At 37.4% G+C, this 25,567-nt stretch overlaps 1 protein-coding gene across 6 annotated transcripts in view; it reads left to right on the top strand.

The window, feature by feature from the left end:
- TFEC (transcription factor EC) overlaps window positions 1-25,567 on the top strand; it is a 667,358-nt gene that overhangs the window by 451,003 nt on the left and 190,788 nt on the right. For 5 of the 6 annotated variants that reach the window (XM_079931385.1, XM_079931390.1, XM_079931383.1 and 2 more), the window contains one exon: window positions 13,729-13,782. The exons of the other annotated variant lie outside the window; for it this stretch is intronic. The gene's annotated coding sequence lies outside the window, so the exon portion shown is untranslated. The remainder of the gene's footprint in view (window positions 1-13,728; window positions 13,783-25,567) is intronic. 6 annotated transcript variants of the gene reach the window in all.

The raw sequence follows: 25,567 nt of genomic DNA, 5'->3' as shown, positions 1-25,567 counted from the left end.
AATACACTGTTAATCTTGATGTTTATGGAGCCCCTTCTGCTGAGAGGTAACAATTGAACATGTTTATTTCTGTGTGCAGTCTAACCTGTCAAACCTGCTATGAAGGCACTTAAAGACAAAGGCTTTTGAAGTGTTTTGCTGCCACCTAATGGAATAAGTGGAATATTTTTCATTATTCTGCAATAGACAATTTCCCTTTTACCTCATTGAACGTTCATATAAACCTCTAATAATTATTTTAACAAATATACTTGAATTGCAAATAATTTTTTAAATTTATATTAATTTTAACATTATTGGTGTATGTGTGTATTCTGGTGGTGGTAATGCAGTGCGTATGGTAGAATGTGAAAATAAGTTTGATTAACCAGGTTTTAATCTAAGCATCATGACTCATTTTCTACAATTTTATTTGAATTAAATTTACCAAAGGCTTAAGGATCTGATAGATTGTTTATGAATACTGATCTTTTTTTTGCTCAATGAACTTTAAGCAATTCAGATAAACCTATGAGTGAAATGAAGAGTTAGTCATAATGTGAAAGGACCCTGGGGGAATAAATAGGAAAAGCATATATATATATAAATATGTGAGAGGGAGAGGGAGAGATATCTTCCTGCTGAGCTTGAAAATATTCAGAGTTGTCTTTTTCTATTTATAATCTAATCTCACATTGTATTTATTTTTTAAAAAGGCAGGGATTGATTTTTGCCTCTTTTGCTCACTGATGAAGAATGCCTGGTATGTTCTAAGCATTGGATAAATAGTATTTATGTGAGTATGTAAACTCTAGAAAATAAAGGAAAGAAAGCAAAATCATCCATAATCCCTCTTGTAACATAAACCACATTAGTCTTCTGATGATACATAACTATGTAACTTGCAGTTCACTAGGCCCCTTCTGTCCCTTAAGTAACCTGAGGGTTGCTAGAGGATTTGACTGCAAAGTTTTTCATCTGCATGTCCTTCTGGAGTATTTTTCAAATCCCAGGGGTCCTCCTCCATTGCCAGTTTCCCTTTGGACTCTGGTAGTTCTCTTCCCCCTTTGGGATTCTGAGGTATATTTACCCCAATATATTAACACTCTTTCCATTGGATCCATGGAACCTCTTGGCTGTCCTATTCCTTTATCTTCCACAAAACCATCACATACGGTTTTCTAAGAGTATGTGACTTCTTTAGGATAAAGGCAATTTTAGAAAGGAATTACAAGGTTGAAAGGACCAAGCTTAAAGTCTTAGTTAACTTGAAGTTTCTCTTGAATCCCACATGTTAAGGAACCTAAATACTTAGGGCTTCACGGGGATGGGACTTTATGGATGACTTCTGTTCCACTTTCTAAAGATTACCGGCCAGTTGTGTCTCCCTTCTAGCTTCACACGCTCCTTCTTTGACACTCTTCATTCATAACTCTACTATTTTCTCTTGGAAAAACCACCACTTTCCACAGGAATGGCCATCACTCCCTGGATTCACCTGGGTCTGATACTCTGGGCTTCAGTCTAATGGACATTGACATTCATCACTGCCCAGACTCTAGGGGGACTGGCTGCAGTCATAAGAGACAATGAATGCAGATCCTTCAATTAGAATTTCCTTTTTAACACTTTCACAGCAAGAACTGTGTTTGCTGGTCCCTTTATTAGATGACCTATTACCCAAAGTACCTTTCCTCAAAGTAATGACTAGGAATGATTATGGGAAGTTAAAATGTATGCTTTGCCATTCAGATGTGCAAGAAAAACCAAGTAACCTTTCTTTACTTTCTTTATTTTTATGTTGTCTTGCTTACAAACCCCCATCTTTGCTACTGGGAGACTTGGGGGATAGGCATAAATATAAATTAAACAGCTCATGCTCTTTTGTTTTAAAATAGTCTCTTTTGGTTAAATTCAGTGTCTCTTTTGTTAATCTCAGTCTTTTATATATTATCTTCTACTTTGTTTTACAAAACTCACATCAGAGCCAAGGAAGAATATTTGCTTTGTACTTTGTCTCAATCTGTGGCTCCCATGGACCTTGGGTTGGGTTCTTTGGGCATCAAATTACACTCTCATAACTTAAATCACATCAGTCTTTTGTTGACACATAACTATGTAACTTAGGGTTCACTAGAGCCTTCACTGGGCTCTCCACATCCACTGCCTCTTCTTATGTGTCCTCAGGTGGTGTAACTTGTGTTCTCTTCTCTTGGCATTGATATGGTGTGAGATTAAACTTGTTCCCCTCCGCCATCTGACCAAATCCTGTCCTGACTCTGTCGGAGAGGAAGAAATTTTCCTCCACCCTTCTAAGTTCTTATGGTTGGTCTAAGAATTAAATCGACATGAGGCCGATTAACAGGAGCAAATCACACAAAAGTTTAATAACATGTATACATACAAGAGACCCAGAAAATCTAACCCACCAAAAATTCTCACCTTAAATACCACCTTCAGCTAAAGACAAAAGAGGATATTGAGGGAAGTGGTTTGGGACCTCAAAGGGGAAGAAGGCACTTGACATGGAGATGGAAAAACAAATGTTTGGTAAACAGATATTGCTAGGCCATGCAGAGACACAGAGAGAAATTTTAACAAACAGACTTTGCTAGTTTCCTCCCTGTCTACGCACCTAGTTCATACCATAGTTTTCTATGGTGACAGCTCCCTTCCTGGAGCAGGTCCCCGTCTACATTCCTTAGGCAGTTAGGGGGAAGGTCAGAGTTTCTTCCTGAGTCTTTTGGCCTTGATTGTTGTCATCACGAAATAATCCACATGCCAAAGAGACATTTTGGGGTGGCAAATTTTGCTACAACTCCTTCCCACTATATGTGTCCCTGAAGGTCCAGCTATGATTCCAGTTCAATCCCTTACATGGGTATTTAGCCTGAAAGCTGTGTGGTATAAGATAATTTCCTACTCATCCAGACCCCTCAGGTAAGCTCACTTCATCTACTTTCCACCCCACATGGGAACTTCTGGATCACTTCTCTGTTACTCAGGAGGCAAGGGGATGATGCAGGAATGCCCAGCCCCATGTACCTAGACCCTTTTCTCTGGCCCTGCTGATGTAGGGTTCCCCACGGTAAACTGGAGTATCAGCTCAGTTGCTCTCAGATTCATTCTCAACTTATTTGGAATTTCTATAAACCACTGGGTTGAGGCCCTTTTCAGGTACTTGCAGCTTCCTTACCCTGGACTTGTCTCATCTGACTTTCTCTGCTTACTCCCTGCATCTCTCATCCCATCTCCTATCCTCACCCCCAACATTCTCTTTCCCAATCGTTCATTTGAAACTGATAGGCGGACATGAGCTCCAGGATATTATGTGCTATCCTAATTCTTCTCTACTCATACCTTATAAAAAATTATATATTCAGACCTCTAAGCTTGATATGCAAAGGCAAACTTCAGATTTAGATTTTAGAACATTCTTTACTCTCTCAACAAAGCCTGACTTTCAAGAGTATTCTCTTGCTGTGGACTCAAAAATTGAAGCTTCGAGCTTCAAAGAGAAACAATGACCTCTTTGTTCCAGGCTTTTATCACGTTCTTTTTCTAGGACATTGAACTCTGTGCCTTAGCCTTAGTGGTAGAAGGAATGGCTTTTAAAAGAAGGAGAAAAATAGGATTAATACAAGGGAAAATACAATGTGAGGTTTTTCAAAATGCTTTTATTTTCAAAAATTTATTTATTTATTTCTTAGAACATACTGAGGAAGGAAATACTCCACATGAGCAAGGCTCTGAGAAACCCTTGATATTATAGGTCCCTACTGCAGTGCTGAAGAGATGGGCAAAGTCACAGAAGAAGATCTGTTTGCAGTCGTTGCTGCTGCTGTTACATGGGGAATGGCAAGGCCTGGATTGCATTGTTTTGCTTTTGCATCACATTCAGATAGAAGATGTGGATGGGGGTTAAGGGGGAAGGATGTGTAGCTAATTCTTGCTTTTGTTAAAATCACAGAATAAATACAATTTTAAACTGGGATGTAAATAAAACTTAGTGATATATATTAACAATAATAATTCTTATTTGCATAGTACTTGACAAAATATTTTTGTTTCATTATATCATATAGAACCTTCCAAACCTTTCATTTAGGTGTTGTAAGTCCTACTTCAGAGATGAGAAACAGAATCCAGGGGATATTAAGTAACTTCTTTCACGTGTGTAGATAATCAATGCCAGCTAATGAATGGTGTTAATCCATATATAGTTGTTGATGTTGTTGTTGTTTAAATCATACCATAATACCTCTGCTGATAAAAGATACCATAATAATAATAGCCTTATCTCTTTTCTGCATAACAACCCTTCACCTGTTTGAAGGTCTTTATTATGTGTCTCTGTCAGATCTCTCTTAGTTTTCGTAACAAAAAAGGTAAAGAAAGCTGATAGGGAGGGAATAATCAAAGTGGGTGGAAGAGGAAGGAAGGAAAGAAGAATATGAGTATGTAGAATATGAGTATCAAAGGAAGAATATGAGTATGTAGAACCAGGAAGCTGAGTCCAGAGGTCCCACTCTGAAGGCATTTTAACTTCACTTAGAGTCTTCTCTCTTGATTTTTCCCTCCACTAAATCATGCCAAATAGAATCTTAGACTCATAGAATTGGGAGTAAAATTGCAAATGTTGAACTATTCAATGCTGGAATTCTATAATACGTAGTAGTGTGATAGTAAATGTTTAGCCACCAGGTCTTGGGGGAAAACAAAGACCCTTGTTTTCAGTGTTTGCTGATATTTTTGGTGTAAATACTACCCTGATGGCCAGTCTCAACCTACTGAAATGATGTCAGTGAACATGGAGTTTGGAAGAGTTGCTAGCAATTATCTCTTGTGAGCCGGTACAAGACAACTTTAACAAACCATTCGTAGGTTGATTGGAACCCTAAAATGCTACCTAGCCTTAGCTTTGAATAGTACTGCGTCCAACATTACCATTCCACTGTTTGATAGTTCCAATTATTATTGTTCTTTTCCTGATAATGCTTCTAAAATTACCTTTGGTCCACTTTGGCCTTAGTCTTCCCTGTTTATTACCGTCTTAAACCTTCCCTTCTCCAGGATGTGTATTTTTTGCTAATTAAATCATATATATATGTGATATTTTTCACATGCCAAACCATTCTGATAACCCTGCCTTGGTAATAATAACCCTGCCATTGTTAATGTTCCTTTACAAATTTGATGTTTATAACTGACCACATAACACAGCTCAGTAGGACTCTCATCCCCTTTTAGATAGATATTTCTAGCATAGATTAAGTCTATGTTTTTTTTCTTTTCTTTCTTTTTAACTAATTAATTAATTTTTTAGCACCCACATGACTTAATTGGTTACTTTTGAGCTTGTGACCAACTACCAAAAATCCCCTTGGTCTTTTTCATGAGAATGGCTATTTTTACATATCTTCCCAATCAACCAAACTAGAGAATGTTATCACAAAATGATCTACTTGCAGATCATCTAGTCCAAGTTCCTCACATTAGAGATGAGGGAACTAGAGATCACAGGGGTTAATTAATTGAAATAAGATTGCACGCCTTGTTGGTGACAAAGTCAGGTCTAGACCAGATCGTATGGCTGCTATAATTTCCTTGTATTCTATTATTTCCTCTTACTCTTAGAACACCATCAGATAAGAAAAGCAAGTTCTGTTAACTCCATTTTAAACATGATAATATTTAGAGTCAGGAATACCAAGTAATTTGCTAAGGCTACATGGGCAATAAATGGCAGCTGATTTTTTGAGCCTGAGTATAAGGCTGTTATAGTTTATATTTTTGGTTATGGCCCCTTACATTCATTAGACTGTGAGATAATTTTTAATTTTGGCTATGTAATCCAGGGTTTTAACCATTCTTCCATCTTCCCATCTTTTATAAGTGTAATAAGCATAGGTCTCTGTCAGCCAGGGTCCCGACAGAAAACAGAAGCCGACTCAGATGGTTCAAAAGAGTTTAACAAAGGTATTGTATTAGTTTCCCAGGGCTACCATAACAAATTACCACAAACTCAGTGGCTTAAAGCAAATGTTAAGGAGGCCAAAAGTCCAAAATCAAGGTGTTGGCAGATTTGGTTCCTTCTAGAGCCTCTGAAGGGAAAAAACTGTCCATACTTCTCTCCTAGCTTCTAGTGTCTGCCAGCAATCCTTGACATTCATTGGCTTCAAAAGGTATCTTCACATAGCCTCTTCTTTGTGTATCTTTTTGTGTCCTCTCCTCTTTATATAAGGTCATTGGATTTAAGGCTCACCCTAAGTCCAGGATGATTTTATCTCAAGATCTTTAACTACATCTGCAAAAAGCCTGTGTCCAAATAAGGTCACATTCTGAGGTTCTGGGTAGACATGAATTTTTTTTTTTTTTTTCCTTCGTTGCGGAGCACAGGCTCCAGACACGCAGACTCAGTGGCCATGGCTCACGGGCCCAGCCGCTCCACGGCATGTGAGATCTTCCTGGACCGGGGCACGAACCCATGTACCCTGCATCGGCAGGCGGACCCTCAACCACTGCACCACCAGGGAAGCCCAGACATGAATTTTTGAGCAACACTATTCAACACACTACAGGTACCATGTATGAAATTGTGGGTGGAATAAGGAAACAGGCAAGATGTAAAAATGCTTACCAACCCTAAGCTTGAAGGGACAAGAAGATGTATTGTGCCCCAGGGTCCCACTGAGGTGGACCAGTGAAGGAGGGGCCCACGGCAGTAATTCTAGCTGTAGAGATATGAGTGCCCTGCCAGGACATTGGTTTCAGAACAGGTAGAGAAGAGGAAGGAAATATGCCAACCACTTTCTCTTCTCAGTTGCCACTCTTCTTCAGATGATTCCCGTTAGCCACATCCAACCAGAAGCCAGGTGTATAAGTTTCCTATTACTGCTGTAAAAATTACTACAAACTTCATGGCTTAAACCAATTCAAATTTATTATCTTATAATTCTGGAGGCCAGAAGTCATACAGAGGTCTCACTGGGTTAAAAGCAAGGTATCAGCAGGGCTTGTTCCATTCTGGAGGCTCTAGTGGAGGATCCATTTCCTTGCTTTTTCCAGCTTCTAGATGCCATCCACATTCTTTAGCTCATGGCTCCCTTCCTCTATCTTAAAGCCAGCAACGGCAGATTGAGTCCTCATATCGCATCACTCTGACCTCTTTTGCTATATAAGTCAACATATTCACAAGATCCAGGGATTAGGATGTGGACGTCTTTGGGAGGAGCCATTCTTCTGCCTGCAGTATCAGTTGACAGTCTTTAGGATTTAGCCTCCTGGGTAGGGTTGGATACAAGTCATGTGGCAATGAAGCTTATACAATTAGGAGGTACTCTACGAGAAAAATAATTCAAAATTATCTTAGGCACAATGCTTGGAAGGGGCAATACCTGAGGGGCCCTGAAGAGGAAGCTTCATTAGCTCAACAGTAAATCAGCCTCTGCTCCTGGGCACAGAACATGGCAAAGCAGGGCAGAGAATAACCTGGGGTGGGGCAAATGGGCAAGAGTCAGAAGAGCATGCCTTAAACATTCCTCCAAATAGCTGATTAAAAGTTTGACTTGTGTGGAATCTGCTGCATTCTACTAGTGCCTCTACTTCAGAGTGATATCAACCTTCTTCAGTCAGCCATAAGTCAGCTGATTTTTGATCATCTTGTTCATGAGGATAGCATAAGAGATGGCCAACAGCTTAGGAAACTGATTTATACCATGCCTTCATAGAAGCCATTTTTTACTCTTACTGCATTTAGGCAAATGTATAGTAATGGTATTGGGGTTGGTGTATTCATACTCAATACTATTCCTTAGCCTTTTAAGCCTTTTAAGGCAGTGTAGATTTCATGGGCAACTTTCCCTCCAGTCTTCCCCTCAAATGACCTGTAACAAGTTGTCCACTCAATCCACAAAAGGTTCAACAGAACCTTAGGTTTTATAATAAGCAGTTCAGTCTTATTGTGTCACCCATGGAAGTTCCATCTAGCCATAGTCTATTCAACTCTAAATTTGCTTCTCTCTTGTGACTATGTAGTGTATTTGATACAGAATTTTTCTTCTAGATCCCCTAAGTTCTAGGACTTTACAGTGCAGTCATATGAGAGTGAGTCAGCAGTTTAATTCCAATATCTGTCTCGCCACTGCCCAGGGACTTTCTAACAAGAACCAAGACAGTTATTAGTTTTATTTTCACCCAAGTAGAATAAAGAGGAACTACATTAACAAGAATAGAGAAGTGAAGAATACCAATTGCCCATGTCTTAATAGTAAAAAAATAAAATAAAAATAAAAAAGGAGAAAGGGAGTAAATTCCACTGTAGATTTTACTTTATGAAAATAGAGTGACTTCCTGAAGAAAGTGTGGTTTTCAGGGTATTTTCTTGTTTTATTTATTTCCACAAGTAAGATGAATTCTCTGATTGCCATAATTGAACCAAACTTCCAAATGGGAATTGCACTGAAAATAGAAAAAGGAAGAGAACTAATTGCACTTATAGACGGTAGAGGTTAGTGCATATAACCTAATGATGGACATTCTGGATAATGTTCTTCTTTCAATTTAGGTCCATTGAATGAACAAGTCACAAATAACCATAATGAAGTTAGGTGTTGGTTCAGTCTCTTATATCTATCAGCCAAGGTCTTTATTTGATATTAATATCTTAAAAAGAGAAATTTCTAACTCTGTAGTGAACATTTCTTAGATTTTTTTCTCCAGATACTTAAACAAAATATGAAAGGAAATAGCAATGGAGTAAAAATCAAAGGAAATTCAGGGAAAGGAAACTTTTAAAATGAAAGTGATGGTTATTTCAAGTGCTGGCACTTTCCAGAAGCTCATTGTCTGACTTAAATAGTCCATGGAGCACAACTTAATCTTTGATTCAACAGCAGTGCCAACACAAAATGCTACTTTAACATGTCCTATGCAAATGTGACATAAATACTGAAAGACCTCAAATGACCTTCTGGCTCGGTCACTTACTACCTGTGTGATCTTGGGTAAGATACTTAAATTTTTTAACCATCTATTTCTAAGATTTAAAACGGGGATCATGTTATTTTCCTTAAGGTGCTGTAAGAATTACAGGTAATATGTGTAAAATGCCTATCGCCACTGTAGGCAATTATGGTACAGTATTACTCATATTACAAATTGCATAGAAGTTTTTAATTAGTTTATGTGACTCTTTTTTTGTATATTTAATTTTAAATAAGATTCAAGATTTTAAAATAATCTCTAGCTGGGGACTTATATGCATCTGTTTGTTAATGGGAGAGATAATTTTGGGTGAAATAGATAGCATACATCTTTCTCAATCTTTCTCAGTCAAAGGGGCTTTCCTTTAAGGATATGGTCTGCAGATGTTTATTAAAATGCATCTCTTCTTTAGTAGAAGAAATAGAGAGCTCAATTATAGCTAAGTTTTACATGGTATATTCTATAATTCTTAGTCTTCAGACTCCTGGGCCACAAATAATTGTTACACTACTTTATGGAAGAACAAAACTATTTTCAGCAATATTTTGTGTAATTACAAAGGATATAAATACTTAAGGAAAACAAGTACATGAACATGGAATTTTTATAGTGAATGATAGCAAGGAAAGTCACTCACTGATTTTCCAGATATTTCCGAATAAGTTAAAAGCTTTCATAGAACTGTATTTTAGTTTCTTCATCTATAAAATGGGAGAAAACCCCATAAATCTCTTCCTCTCAAATCTCACATTTGTAACACTTTGTCAAGTTCCCTATGGCAGAGTCTCCTAGATGTCACCAAGATGCATTCTCCCCTTCTTTATTAAAAGAAACTCTGAGTTTCAGCAGGGGGCGTGGCTGCTTGGCTAGGCATTATGTTTCCCAGTTTCCCTCACAGACTTATTTCTGACCAAAGGGATGGGAGAGAAAGTGATGTGTGCCAATAGAAGATGAAGGAAATGGGACAGGAACATTGGCCCAGAGATGGAAACCCCCTGTTGAGAGTGGCAGATCACTTATACCAGTCCTGAGACGTTTTATCTCTGTACAATTATATGAACACAAAATAAACTACCTTGTTTAAGGTACTGTATTTTAGGTGCCTATTGAAGCTTAGCCTATGCCCTCCTAATTCGACTCACCAGAGGAAGATAGCACTGTCCCAGAGAAAAAGTAGGCAGTTTCTAGATAAACATTGTAGTGGGGTCTTTACCACACTGAGTGTACACTCCTGACTGTCGGTAGTGGCAGTCAGAAAAGTCAGAGTTTTTCTTTTATAATTAATTAATTAATTAGTGGCTGTGTTGGGTCTTTGTTGCCGCAGGCGGGCTTTCTCTAGTTGCGGCGCGCGGGGGGCTATTTTTCCTTGCAGTGCGCGGGCTTCTCATTGTGGTGGCTTCTCTGGTTGCTGAGCATAGGCTCTAGGTGTGGGCTTCAGTAGTTGTGGCACATGGACTCAGTAGTTGTGGCTCATGGGCTCTAGAGCACAGGCTCAGTAGTTGTGGCACACGGGCTCAGTTGCTCCACAGCATGTGGGATCTTCCCAGACCAGGGCTCGAACCTGTGTCCCCTGCATTGGCAGGCGGATTCTTTTTTTTTGCGGTACACAGGCCTCTCACTGTTGTGGCCTCTCCCGTTGCGGAGCACAGGCTCCGGACGCGCAGGCTCAGCAGCCATGGCTCACGGGCCTAGCAGCTCCGCGGCATGTGGGATCTTCCCGGACCGGGGCACAAACCCATGTCCCCTTCATCAGCAGGTGGACTCTCAACCACAGCGCCACCAGGGAAGCCCCAGAAATGTCAGAGTTCTTTAAAATTTCTCGAGATTCTAACTGAGCAGTGATCCATAGTTCTGAGCTATGAAAACATTAGTACTCTCAGAAGTTCTCAGTAGTTATTGGAGCTGGCTCCTGGCTGCATTGACTTCAAGATGTAGACTGACATCAGCCTTAACTCTTCTTCTTTGCTTCCGGACTGCCCTGTGGCTTCTTTGGCATGCACAACCCACATTATGCCTCTCTACCTTCTTCCTGTTTCCCTGGGGCCTGACCCCCAACCAACCTGAGCAACTGACTTTGGAACTGTCCTTTGGAACTGCCAGGGAATATAGGTCCCTGTTTGGCTTCTCTGGCAGTAAATGCTGGGCTATAGCTTAAGGGTATCACTTTTTTTTTTTTTTTTTTTGCGGTACGCGGGCCTCTCACTGTTGTGGCCTCTCCCGTTGCAGAGCACAGGCTCCGGATGCGCAGGCTCAGCAGCCGTGGCTCACGGGTCCAGCCGCTCCGCGGCATGTGGGATGCTCCCGGACCGGGGCACGAACCCGTGTCCCCTGCATCGGCAGGCGGACTCTCAACCACTGCGCCACCAGGGAAACCCTAAGGGGGTCACTTTTCGATTGGCTCACATTTCTCTGAAGTTTAGGAAAATGCCTTCTATAGAGAGTTTGAGATTTGTAAACCCAGACACTGGTAATAATTTTGCTGGTTGTATGTAACAAAGGGAAATGTTCTTGCAATAATAGAAACCAGTAACTATTGAATATTTTGCAAAATGATGTGCCACAGTAATTCCATGATATCTCATGGTTTGTTTTACCCCCTGTTAGTTATAAGTGTCATAGAAAATTCGATTGATTTAGAGGTTCATCTTAGACTTCTAGACTGATGTGTCTGTTGTCCTTCATAAGCCTACATTGCCTCTTGCTAGCTGTTCTTTCTAAATAACTTGTCTGATGTCTCCAGTAATAATAGGTCCACAGGTCATTTTTTTTTTTTTAAGCCATATGTGTTACCTCCATGTTCTTCTGTCTGTCTGGATTGTCTTGATTCCTAATCTTCCCATTGAAGGTCACTTTTTGAAAATAACCAACCTTTAGCAAATATAATCTCTCCTTCTCCTCCTCTACTTCTTCTCTTTCTTCTTTTACACAGACTCTGTTCCTGTGCATCTCTCTCTTTTTTAAAAAATTTTTATTGGAGTGTAGTTGATTTACAATGTTGTGTTAGTTTCAGGTGTACAACAAAGTGAATCAGTTATACATATACATATATCCACTCTTTTTTTAGATTCTTTTCCTATATAGGCCATTACAGACTATTGAGTAGAGTTCCCTATGTTAAAAAGTAGGTCGATATTAGTTATCTATTTTATATATTGTAGTGTGTATATGTCAATCCTAATCTCCCAATTTACACCCCCCACCCCCCGCTTAACCCCTGGTAACCATAAGTTTGTTTTCTATATCTGTAACTCTGTTTCCATTTAGTAGGTAAGTTCATTTGTCCCCTCTTTTTAGATTCCACATATAAACATTATCATATGATATTTATCTTTCTCTGACTGACTTACTTCACCCAGTATGACAATCTCTAGTTCCATCCATGTCACTGTAAATGGCATTATTTCATTCTTTTTTATGGCTGAGTAATATTCCATTGTATATATGTATCACATCTTCTTTATCCATTCCTCTGTTGATGGACATTTAGGTTGCTTCCATGTCTTAGCTATTGTAAATCGTGCTGCTGTGAACATTGGGGTGCATGTATCTTTTCGAATTATGGTTTTCTCCAGATATATGCCTAGGAGTGGGATTGCTAGATCATATGGTAGCTCTATTTTTAGTTTTTTAAGGAACCTCCATACTGTTCTCCATAGTGGCTGCACCAATTTACATTCCCACCAACAGTGTAGGAGGGTGCCCTTTTCTCCACACCCTCTCCAGCATTTACTGTTTGTAGATTTTTTAATGATGGTGTGAGGTGATACCTCATTGTAGTTTTGATTTGCATTTCTCTAATAATTTGTGATGTTGAGCATCTTTTTTTTAGCCATCTGTATGTCTTTGGAGAAATGTCTATTTAGATCTTCCACCCATTTTTTGATTGGGTTATTTGTTTTTTTGATATTGAGCTGCATGAGCTGTTTGTATATTTTGGAGATTAATCCCTTGTCAATTGCTTTGTTTGCAAATATGTTCTCGCATTCTGAGGGTTGTCTTTTCGTTTTGTTTATGGTTTCCTTTGCTGTGCAAAAGCTTTTTAGTTTAATTAGGCCCCATTTGTTTATTTTTGTTTTTATTTTCATTACTCTAGGAGGTGGACTGAAAAAGATCTTGCTGTGATTTATGTCAAAGAATGTTCTGCCTATGTTTTCCTCTAAGAGTTTTATAGTATCTGGCCTTACATTTAGGTCTTTAATCCATTTTGAGTTTATTTTTGTGTATGGTGTTAGGGAGTGTTCCAATTTCATTAGTTTCTATGTAGCTGTCCAGTTTTCCCAGCACCACTTATTGAAGAGATTGTCTTTTCTCCACTGTATATTCTTGCCTCCTTTGTCATAGATTAGGTGATCATAGGTGTGTGGGTTTATCTCTGGACTTTCTATCCTGTTCCGTTGATCTATATTTCTGTTTTTGTGCCAGTACCATACTATTTTGATACAGAAATCTCTTGTGCGTCTCTTAAAGCAAAGCCCTTCTTTCTTCCTTCACCATGTCAAGAGGCTATTCCTGACACACATATAACCCTGCATATCAACACATTCCTTGGCTCTCTCGTTTGACTAGCTCTGAGAATGGCTTCAGAAAGGAAATCTGATCCATGTATATATTATATAATCTATAAATATATTTATATGAATTTATATTAATATATGAATTTATATTAATATATAAATTATATATATATGTATCAAACTACTTGGAGCCAGTTGTCTCACCTGGACTATTTTAATAACCATCCAACTTATCTTCCTCCTTCCATAGTTGGCCTCCTACAATCCATTCTCCACGAAGCAGCCTTGATGATCCTTTGAAAATGTAAGCCAAATCATGTTCTACTCTGCTTAAAACTTTCCAGTGCTTTCTATCTCATTCAGAAAATTTTCATTGCCTTCATCACTGCCTACAAGAGACTTGGTTCCTCCTCCATGTCTTTGATCGCATCCTTTGTATTCATCCTCTTCTCAAGGTGCCTCAATCTAAATGGCTTTCATGCTGTTCTTCAAATACACTAAGAACATTCCTGCCTCAGGGCCCTTGCATGTGCTGCACCCACTGCCTGGAAAACTGTTCCCTCCAGTATCCACATGGTTCACAGTCCTTCATTGAATTCTCTGTCAAGTGTCAGCTTAACAAGGAGGTTTTTCCTGAACATTTATCAAAATCACCCTTGCCTCCTTCTTTTCCCACATACAGCCTCTGCTTGTCACTGTCTGTTTTCCTCCATCGCAGCAGAAAATTTGCCTAATTTGCTTAATTATCCACTCCTCCAATGCATAGAACAATACCTGACATGGTAAATAATTAATAAGTATTGAACACATTAAAATAATTAAACACTTGGCTAGTGAAAAGTATTACCTGAAAGAGATGTTCTCAATTAGTCTATAAATCAGCATTAGACATTGATTAAAGGCTTAAATAATTGTTGGAGTAGAATTTGCCTTTAATTACTAATATTTATTTAGTATCCATTGTGATATAAAATATTTTACTTGGTGATAGGGCATTTAGAGAAGAATAGAATATATTTCTATCCTTTAGTAAGGGCAACACATAAAACTTGTATATTATTTTATTTGTTACTCAACTTTGTTATATAAACACAGAAGCTATTATTGTACCCATTTTACAAATGGAAAACTTAAGTTTAGAGAGCTTAAATGACTTGTCCAAAGTAATGCAACAAGTTAGTGAGAGGTTCAAGCTTTGCTACTAATTAGTTTGCATTACTTTGGACAACTATCCAAATCTCCAGGCGTTGTCCTCTTTCCATATGATTAGTCTGCACATTCATTGTAGAGGCAAGATAGCTCACAGGAGGGAGTGGAGGCTTGTTCTTATAGACACAAGTATTTAAAGGTACACTACTTTTGAAAATAGAGTAATTATAATTTCATCCCCTGAGCCAGTTAAAATTGGTTAGGTTAGGGCTTCCCTGGTGGTGCAGTGGTTGAGAGTCCGCCTGCCGATGCAGGGGACAGGGGTTCGTGCCCCGGTCCAGGAGGATCCCACATGCCACGGAGCGGCTGGGCCCGTGAGCCATGGCCGCTGAGCCTGCGCGTCCGGAGTCTGTGCTCTGCAACGGGAGAGGCCACAACAGTGAGAGACCCGAGTGCCACAAAAAAAAAAAAAAAAAAAAAAATTGGTTAGGTTAGACACATAACTTCCAGATATCAGTAGTTAATAAAATAGTTTATTTTTCATTTGTGTTACAAGCCCAATGTAGGTGATAGGAGGGTTTTGTCTACCAGAGTCAAACCCAGGGGCCATGGGTTGATGGAAGCTCTTTGGACACTTGCTTCCATGATCACCAAGGCAGCCAGAAAGGAGGGCTGTAGAGCCAAGCACCAGCAAGAAATGTTTCAAACCCTCTTATTTCACTGGCCAAAAGTTAGTTCCATGGTCACTCCTAACTTCAAGTGAGTCAGAAGTATAGGAGAATGGAATATGAATGAAAATGGTGAACATTAAATGATTACCACACCCACCCATTGACAAATACTCATACAGATACACAGATGTATGTATGTTATTTTTCTTTTCTTTCTTTTTTTTTCTGGAAACATAACTCACTTGTACTTCCAAATCTTTGACTGAAGCAAACCCAGTGTTTCCTATGTGAGTTTATTTGTTAACTTTTCCAGAAGACAACTTGTAAAATCCAGAGAAACTACAGCCAGACAATGATGACAGAGGAACAATTTATCTTTTCCTAGGAGCCTTCACCTAACAGTGGCAATATTGTCCTCTTTTTACACATTGAAATTTCTGCTTACTTCTCAGTTTTTATATTAATCACTTCTAACTTTTATTTGTATATAGAGCATTGTTGACAAAATAATAAAATATTTGATAGGGGGAGAAAAGAATTGGGTTGTTCTTTGTAATTACAAATTATTAAAATCATGGTTAGTTAAATATTACTCATTCTCTTCAAAACTATAGTCAGGAATATGAGAAATGAATGTAATGCCAAAAAGAGGAACTAAATCATGCTTTATATAGCTTGGCCTCCCTTAGAAGTAGAACAGGTAGAGAAGTAGGAGTCAACAGTACAGTACATAGAAAGCAAATGGAGAGACTGACTCTTACAGATTATGTTCCTGAGACATTACAAAGGTAATTTTTTCCTCCAAATTATTTAATTAGAACTATAAAATTACATATATCTAGGGGTTTAAAAGCACAAAACTATAAATTTCAACTTAATTTGAAATGTTTACATATTAAAAACATTTAGATCTTAACTTACATTTTGCTCTATAAATTAGAAATAGATAAAATTTTAGTGCTATTTTTAAAATTATTGGTAACATTTGATTATAATGCTTCAGTGATGAATTTAATAGAAGAAAAAGGAAATGATGAGTTGAGTAACTGATATGTGAGATTTCTAAATAGTTTTCTCTTTTGGCTGTGCAAAAATGGTTTCAAATTTTGCTAAAGTTTATAGAGAATTGGCATGAGTATGTTTATCTCATTTTATGCAATATATATGTTTACAAAGAACTGGTTGATATAATTATTATCTGTAATGTAAGGAATATAATCTATCATCTCTCAATCATCTATCTAATTTAAAGAAAGAGCACCAGACAAGAAAGTTATTCTATAGGGTATATTTTTGATAAAGAAGTATGCATTATAAATCTGAAACTTTGAAAATTATATATCCTTAAAGTGAGGCATAAATAGATTTGAATTTCATAATTTAATGGGTGATATTTATTTCTCATTATTCACTGCAGTAAATACACTTGTAACTTAGTGTTCATTTCATTTAACACATTGAATCCTAGTTCAGATAGCCCTTAAATGGAGAGAAATGAGTTATTTAAAAATAAAAGCAGTTAAAATAAATTCTGTGGATTAGATATATGAATGACATGAAATACAGATTGTTCATATTCGTATTTATAATGATAAATTTTATAATAAATAAATTAGCACATTTTATAATCTGTTAAGATAAAAAATTAAAGAATATTTGATTATATCTTTTTGTCACTTCATATTTTTAATATAAGCAAACATCAAAAATAGAAGCAAGGGCTTCCCTGGTGGCGCAGTGGTTGAGAGTCCGCCTGCCGATGCAGGGGACACGGGTTCGTGCCCCGGTCTGGGAGGATCCCACGTGCCGCGGAGCGGCTGGGCCCGTGAGCCATGGCCGCTGAACCTGCGCGTCCGGAGCCTGTGCTCCGCAACGGGAGAGGCCACAACAGTGAGAGGCCCACATACAGCAAAAAAAAAAAAAAAAAAAAAAAAAAAAAATAGAAGCAAGTACAGTTAAGCAAAGGCCCTCTTCAAATAATAATGTTAATGAAGAATTGTGAAATACTATAAGACCAAATTTACATTGTTATAATATGACATAAGTACTATGTTTTTACAGTTGTATGAGATCATACATAAAAGAAAGGAAAAACAACTGTTTATCCATTATTGTTTAAGCAAGGCCAACACAGGACTTCATAAAATATTTTTATAGCTCAGAACTTCATTCTCAGCTCCACACTTACCATCTCATTTTTTGTTTTCCCTCTGTTTCCTGGTTTCTCTTCCCCCCCCAACACTGTTCATTCCCTACTAAATGTATTTTGTCATCACATATTATTTGTAATAACTAATCCATTTCACTTATAGCATATGTTTTCCTTACTATGTTATTTCACATGCACTGAATATAGTATGCATACTGTCAAGTAAAATTCAATTTGTAATGTTATTTTACTTGCTCATATATTCTGAACTAAACATCTAGGATCTTCTCTACTGTCATAAAGGAAGTTAATGAGAGAAAAAGGAAGAAAATGGGAAAAGCAAGCCAAGGAAGAAAAAAGAAGAGAATGGAGAGAGAAAAGACAGGGGAAGGAGGGAGAGAGTGAGAGAGAAAGAAAGGTTTCTTAAGAAATATAAGCAGCACTAAGCTAGTTCTTTTCATGTGCTTGTGAATCTTCTGCATGTGAAAGGAAGGTGTTCTGAGATAGGACATTTTAGGGAATATGATAAAAGAAGGACACAATTTAAAAACAGAACATGAGAAAGTATAGGAAAGATCATCTGAGACATGTTAGAGGCCTAATATATGATATCAAAACTCTTGCTATGATTGGAAGTCCCCAAATTACTTTCTAAGTGACCAATTTTAATTGCAGATACTTCAGAATAAAGTTTAGTACACACAAAAGCAGAGATGAAGAGAGAGTGCCAATAAGTCCAACTTAAGCTAAGTCTTCCATATGGTCTAAAATGTGTATGTGTAGCAGAATTACTTGGTCATAGGATGTGAATATGACAAAATATTTTAATGACCTTTTAGTCCAAAAACTTCATTTTGGAGATGAGGAGATGGAGGCCTAAATATCTTTCCCAGCTACAAACAAGGAGCCAATAGGAGACCTGCCTAGATTTCATAGCCTGTATTCTTTTCCCATTAAATTGAGGCCTATTAACATTACTATGGAAAATGTCAGATTTGTGGGCTACACTCAGGAACTGTAAAAGTAAGCCCTTGAGAAACCAAGCAGAAATTCTAGAGACTCACAAGAGAGAGCTACAAAATACATGTGACCCATTTATTTGTGGCCAAACTGTTTGAGAGACTCAAGGCTGAGGATGGGTGCAGTTATGGGGAAGCCCACATGAAATAAAATATTTCTCTAGTTTTTAATATCTTGTTTTCCCATGTTTCAAATGTATTTTGCTAGTTGGGCGTTGATTGTAATCTTAGAAGTAGGACTGAACATAACAACTCTTTGCGTTAGCCCTCTGAGGTAGACTCTGGCAAGCTTGTTGTAGGTTCAATGGCACAGTAAGAAGTACAACATGGAACTATGTCAAGTGTATATCAGGGAAGTGCCTTTTGTAGAATAGTCCTTCTTTGATATCTTAAATAATGTGATATTTGATCATCTGATGTCCCTTCACCTGGCTAACTTCTATTCATACTCTAGTTCTTAGTTTAAATATTAATTCTTAAAGGAAACTGCCTCTGATTCCCCAGTATAGATTAGATCTCCCATTACATATATTCAGTGGGCTATGTACTTGGCATTTATCAATATGATACGTGTATCAGTCAGGAAAACAGAAATCATACTAGATCTTTCAAGGAAAGTGAAATTAATAGAACAAATTAGTTACACAATTGGCAAAATAGTTGATTTCATACTCTGGGTTCTTTCCGTACTGGACTGGGGTCAATTAACAATGATATGGAAGATGTCAGATTTGTGGGCTATACTTTGGAACTGTAAAAACAAGGTGAGGTAACCCAGATTGGGAGTGTGTTTATGACTTCTTAGGGTGCCTATCAGAGTGCTAGAATTGCCAAAGGGGACAATTTAGCATGGGCTACTATAGCTGAGTTAGGGAAATCAGAGCTAAGGATGGGACCCCAGAAGGGTCACAGCCACTTTCATGGACACCACCACAAGGCAAAGAGAGAGGAATAAATGCCCAATAGAGAGGAAGACCCATGACTTTTCCCCTCCTGTCACCTTCCAATATTGTATCAATTCCTCTCATCAGCCAAACTTAACTGGAAGTCAGTTAGCAAGGAAATATGGGAAATATACTTTCTGGGAGTCTCTGGCCCCCTGTAGATACGGCACAGAACATGGAAGAAAGTGATTGACCTCAGACAAATAATTAATGTTAGTATACTAAAAAGTATATGTTAATTAATGCTATTATGAGGGTAATGCCAATCTTTCCAGGCAGTCTCTAATTTCCATGGATCAAGAATGTATCTGCCTTATTCACTAATATATTCCTAACACATTTCATAGTGCCTGACCCATAAGAGATTTTGAATAAATAAAAAAAATATATGGATGAATATTATTATTGCCACTATACTTTCAAGAGTCATGATCTCCACTGAGAGTCATGTGCTCCTTCCAGTGCCAGTGTGAATAGGAGCTCTGTGATATACCAAGAGATAGTAAAGTCTCCATCTGAAGAAAGTGGGGGATAGAGATGAGAGCAAGGAAGGAAAGGAAGGGCTTTAATAAGTGACAGAGTTTCATAGCTTATAAAGTTTTCTTCAGCCTGAGTCTTAACTGCATTATCCATCTCTCCCTCACACCTTGGAGGCCACTCTAGTACATGTATCAACTGGGAAGATTTTTGTCAAAAGTGGGAAGACAGGCATCATATGAAGAATGGCCACTGTAGCTCAATACTCTTAACTAAAGTTAAATGATGATATTCCTAATGTCTGTTGCCTGACAATGTTTAGTGAACACTGTGTTCTTTACCGTTATGCTAGGGCAGGATAACTCTTCTCTCCTTATGGTTTTATCTAATCCTCTGCTTCAAGGGATGGGCCACATGCAAAAGCTTTCAAAACCTAGGGACACTTTTTTGTTTCCCTTTTCCTTCTGTGACTCCAATTACATGTATATTAGCCTGCTTGAAGTTGTCTCATAGCTCACTGATAACCCCTTAATTTTTTCAGACTTCTTCTGTTAGTTTAATTTTGAATAGTTTCTACTATTATGTCTTTAAGTTCACTGATCTTTTCTTCGGTGGTATCGAATCTGCTTTTAATCCTATCCAGTGTTTCTTTGTTTTTTTTTTACTTCATTATAAATTTTATTTGGTTTGCTAACCAGTAACGGAAGAGAGAGCTTTTTTTTGTCCTTTGCCTAACTATTGCTAATCACTATGGGTAAAGTGAATGATCAGAGGTAGAATGCAAAACACAAAATAAGTAACTACAACTATAGCATCAAAGAAATAGAAAATAGCCAGATTAACAATCATCTTTGTTGCTTAATTTGCTCAAAGGATAAGGAATAGCAAGGCTATTTGTCCAGCCTGTTGGTGTTTCCTGGTTGCAATGTACTCCAGTTCCCAGGCTAAGATTTGTATTATCCAGAGTAAACTTTATTTTCGACATTATATTTTCCTTTTCTAGAATTTAGAGTTAGATCTTTTGTAGTATCTGTCATGTCTCTCCTTAAAAGGCTCATTCTTTCCTCTGCCTTCTTGAAAATATGGAGTATGGTTATAGTAGTTGTTTTAATGTGCTTTCTATTGTTGCTGTCATTTGTGTCATTCATTGGTCAGTTTTTACTGAATTAGTGTTTTCCATATTGTTCTTCATATTTTCCTACTTCTTTGTATGTCTGGTAATTTTTGATTGGATACCAAGCATTGTGAGTATTGGCACTTTTAGTACTTTTTTTTTTTTAATTTTATTTATTTATTTATGGCTGCTGGGTCTTCTTTTCTGTGCGTGGGCTTTCTCTAGTTGCGGCGAGCGGGGGCCACTCTTCATCATGGTGCGCGGGCCTCTCACTGTCACAGCCTCTCTTGTTGCGGAGCACAAGCTCCAGACGCGCAGGCTCAGTAGTTGTGGCTCATGGGCCTAGTTGCTCCGCGGCATGTGGGATCTTCCCAGACCAGGGCTCGAACCCATGTCCCCTGCATTGGCAGGCAGACTCTCAACCACTGCGCCACCAGGGAAGCCCAGCACTTTTAGTACTTTTTAGAAATATTTTTGAGCTTTGCTCTGGGATGAAGTTAATTTGCTTGGAAACATTTTGATTCTTTCACAAGTAGCTTTAATTTTTGCCAAATGGAATCGAAGCAGTCTTTAGTCTAAGGCTAATTTTCTGCCTTAGTAAGGCAGTACCTTTCTGAGTACTCTTCTTGAGGTACACCCTGTGTATTTTCTACCCCCTGGCTCTTGGGAACATAAACCATTCCCAGCTTTGTGTGATCTCTAGAAATTATTCCTACTACTTCTTTCCGGTAATTTGTTGCCCAGCCAAAAGGTAGTTTGCTTATGCACGTGTTCTGATCAGTACTCAGCTGAAGTCTGTAGGGGAACCCTCTGTGGATCTCAGGAGCTACCTCTCTTTGTAACTCTCTCTGTTGTGGTACTCTGCCCTGCAAATCCTAATTGCCTTTGCCTCCCCAGATTCTTGTCTTTGTCTCCTCAATTCAGAGAGAACTCTGGGCTCTGCTTGGATTCTCTCTCCCTGTGGTGTGGTTTGGAAACTCTCTCCAGGAAGTAAGCTGAAGCAATCATAGAGTTTAAGTAGTTTATTTTCCTTCTCTCAGGGACCACTGCTCTCTGCTGCCAGTTGTTCAATGTCTGAATATCATTGTTTCATATATTTTGTTAGACTTTTTAGTTGTTTAAGATACAAGCATAAATCTGGTCCTTGTTCCTCTTTCTTGACTAGCAATGGAAGTTCTTGACATTTTTCCCAAACTAAAGCTGATGAGCACATTGCTCTTAAATGCTACTTTTTAAATTCAAAGTTTAATCCAGGTATACTTACAGAGATCTGAGTATTACTCTGCACCGTCACTTCAAAAGGTTTTAATACTTTGATAAAATGACCAGAGAGATCTACATTTATGTTTAAATTATCCTATTTCCTACATTGGGAAATAATTAAAAATTTTTCCAGGAATTTAATCTTTGCTGAAGTCCAAGGTGCTTACTGAATTAGAATGGATATCTCAGTGAAAAAAATGTTAAAATCCAGTGAAACAAATCAATTCAGATTTTTTTATTATCTTATGAACCAATTAAATTGATGACTTTATGTTATCTTACACTACAGATGTTCATTCACTATTTCATCCATCAAAAATGCAAATCTTCCAATTATGAAAATTTGTATAATGATATAAAGAGTTAAGTACATTTGTCTTGCTGAATAAAAGAAAATTCCATTGTAACAAGTTTTCATTCTTGTTGAAAAAAAACAAACCCTGTTAAGATAAGGAGAAAAATTCAACTGGAGAGTAAAAATTTCAAAAGCTAATATCAAATGAAAATGTTCTGTGTTCAGATTAATGTTAGAAAAAATCTATTTTGAATTTAACTGAGATTAATCAATCAATCTTTCAAAAGAGATTCAGACTTTGTCACACATTTATTCATTTTCATGTGCTAATGATGGAGTATATGCTACACACAACTTGCTAAAAATCTACTGCTTTATTTTCAAAGGAAATCAATGAAAATATTGTAGTGTGAATAAAATTATGTTTAGAAGTTACAATTTTAAAACCTCAAATGTTGGTTTTATACTATTTATTATACTCCCTTAAAAGAGATGCATACCAAAATTAATGTTTATCAAATTAAGCTTTGAGCCAAGACAAAACCATACATCACAAGGGCTTTATTTCTATATGAACAAATATAATTTGAGTTTGAATCAAACTCACATGTCTTCCAATCACCCTTACTCTACCTCTGAATGCTAATATAAGAACACAAAAACTCTTCTCACGAATTTTTAAATGTTAGTTTCACTTCCAGTTAACACACTAGTAAAATAGTATTCCCCTAACTATACACTCTGCAAGAAAGAAATGTGACAGCAATAAAAATGCAAACATATTCTTTAAACATGTAGATGCCAGGGTAGTTTTTGTTGTTGTTATTGTTATTGTTTTAATATCCTTAACCATTTGCATATCACCATGTGACTGTGGTGGTTTAGTTTTTGAGCAGGAGGGTGAGCTGTGGATTTTTTTTTTTCTTTAAGGCCATTTAATCATAGTTCTAGTGACTCCACAATAAAATTTAAAGACAAGGAAGCCCATAATCATTGTATTCAATATTGTAATAGAGGTCCCAGAAGATATAATACAATTTATTCCCTGACTTCTAATTTAAAAACAGATTTAATTCTTCTTATTATAAAAATAATTCATGCATATCATTGAAAATCTTGAAAGTAGAAGTTGGTAATTGGGAAGTCATAATTCCACTGCCCAAAGAAGAGAGCTTTAACTGAAGTAAGGTCTTCTATTAACATTAAAAAAATTTAAGTAAGAGACAGAGATTAGTAGTAAACTGTAAAAGTAAACAAGGTATAACAAAAAGGAAATTTTAGATTGTGTGAAAAATGTTTCGTCTTTTGGAATGTGAAATTATTTGGATTTTAAAAGTCAACAGAAACTAACATCTAAAGCCCAGAATTAATTTACTAGGTGGTGAATCCAGATAGGGAGGAGGAAGTTTTTTGGGTTAGTCTGATTTCCATCTGGTTGCACATTGGCTATTGTAAAGGAATTACAGTATGGATGCCCCATTACTTAGAGGCAATGCAAAATACTTGAGGAGTTAGTGGTGAACTGCTGAGTTCAGTACCTCTTAATGTCTTTTTTCCAGTTCTTTATTGTCCCAAGGCTGAAAAGTTGTATGAATTTTTGTTTTGTTTAGCTGGATGTAGAATGTGGGAATCGGGAGAATGAGAGAAAAGTGTGAATTTTTCTGCTGAAATTTGAAGATATCACCAAATATAACAGCAAATGTATTATTATTTAGAAATAACTCAAAAAGCCTCTGTTCATCACTGCAACTTGAGAAATGATGGTGCTTGAACTTGTATATACATACATACACCAGTCATACCCTCTCCTTACTTGTGTGTTATTCTTACACAATATAATAGTTAAACATTGATTATTTGTAATCCTCAAAATTAGATATTGTTATTGATTTATTTAGATGCTTATTTAGATTTGACTGCTTTTTTAACTACTTCTGTGCTCACCATTCATTTTAGCCCCTCAGACCTTCCTTCTCAGATCATTTTCTTCCTAATTCCTTTAGTGAGGGTATGTTGGTAAAAAACTCTTTCAATTTTTATTTATCTTAAAAATGTCTTTATTTCATCCTCATTCTGAAAATATTATTGAAAGCCTTTTTTTGGGGGGGGTCTTCTCTTCTCTCCTCCAACGCTCCCTCCTCCAGCTTTACTCTCAGTTGATGATCTTGCAAGATCTGATCCATGTGATGGAAGGAAAACCAAAAGAGGTACTGGCAAGTCAAATGTGTGGTGTGGCAAGTCAAGAAAATATATTAAAGAGTAGTGATTGTTTTTGTCAAATGCTACTGATAGTAGAGTATAATGGAAATTGGGAATTTAGTGCTGGATTTAGCCATGTAACCTTGAAGTAAGCACTTTGGTGGTGAGGCACAAACCTGATTGGATAGTTGGAAAAGATAATTGAGAGAAATGGAAATAGGCCTTGAATAGTAGTTATTTCAAGGACCCTTCCTGCAAAGGGAACAGGGAAATATTGTGGTAGCTAACCATGCAAATAAGGGTGAAAAAAACTTTTTAGAAATATTTGGAAGAAAGAAGAACATGCTATATGCTGATGTGAATGTCCAGTAGAAGAGAAACAAGTGATTGTGCAGAAGAGAGAGGGAAGAATTGCTGGAGGAGTCAGCAAAAGGATATGGGGTCTAGTACCCAGTGGGTCATGGTGAGTTCACCTGAAGTTTCAGCCAGGACTGTCCTACACTTTCACTGATATGTCTAAGTATGGATTTCTTTCCATTCATTCTCATTGGGACTTACTGAGGTTCTTAAATATGAGGATTTAGTATCTTTCATCATATCAGGAAAGATCTCAGCCATTATTGTTTCAAATATTTCTTCTGCATCTTTTCTCTCATTCATCTCTGGAACTCCAATTAGCAGACATGTTGGAATCTTTCTATTTCCATGTCTCTTAACTTTTATATTTTCCATTCTTTTGACTCTTTGTGCTCCATTTTGAATATTTTATCCATATATGTCTCAGAATTCACAAAATTTCTCTTCACTTT

This window comes from Stenella coeruleoalba (assembly GCF_951394435.1).
Source record: "Stenella coeruleoalba genome assembly, chromosome: 9".
Lineage (NCBI taxonomy): Eukaryota > Metazoa > Chordata > Mammalia > Artiodactyla > Delphinidae > Stenella > Stenella coeruleoalba.
This window is presented reverse-complemented; position numbering and strand designations above follow the sequence as displayed.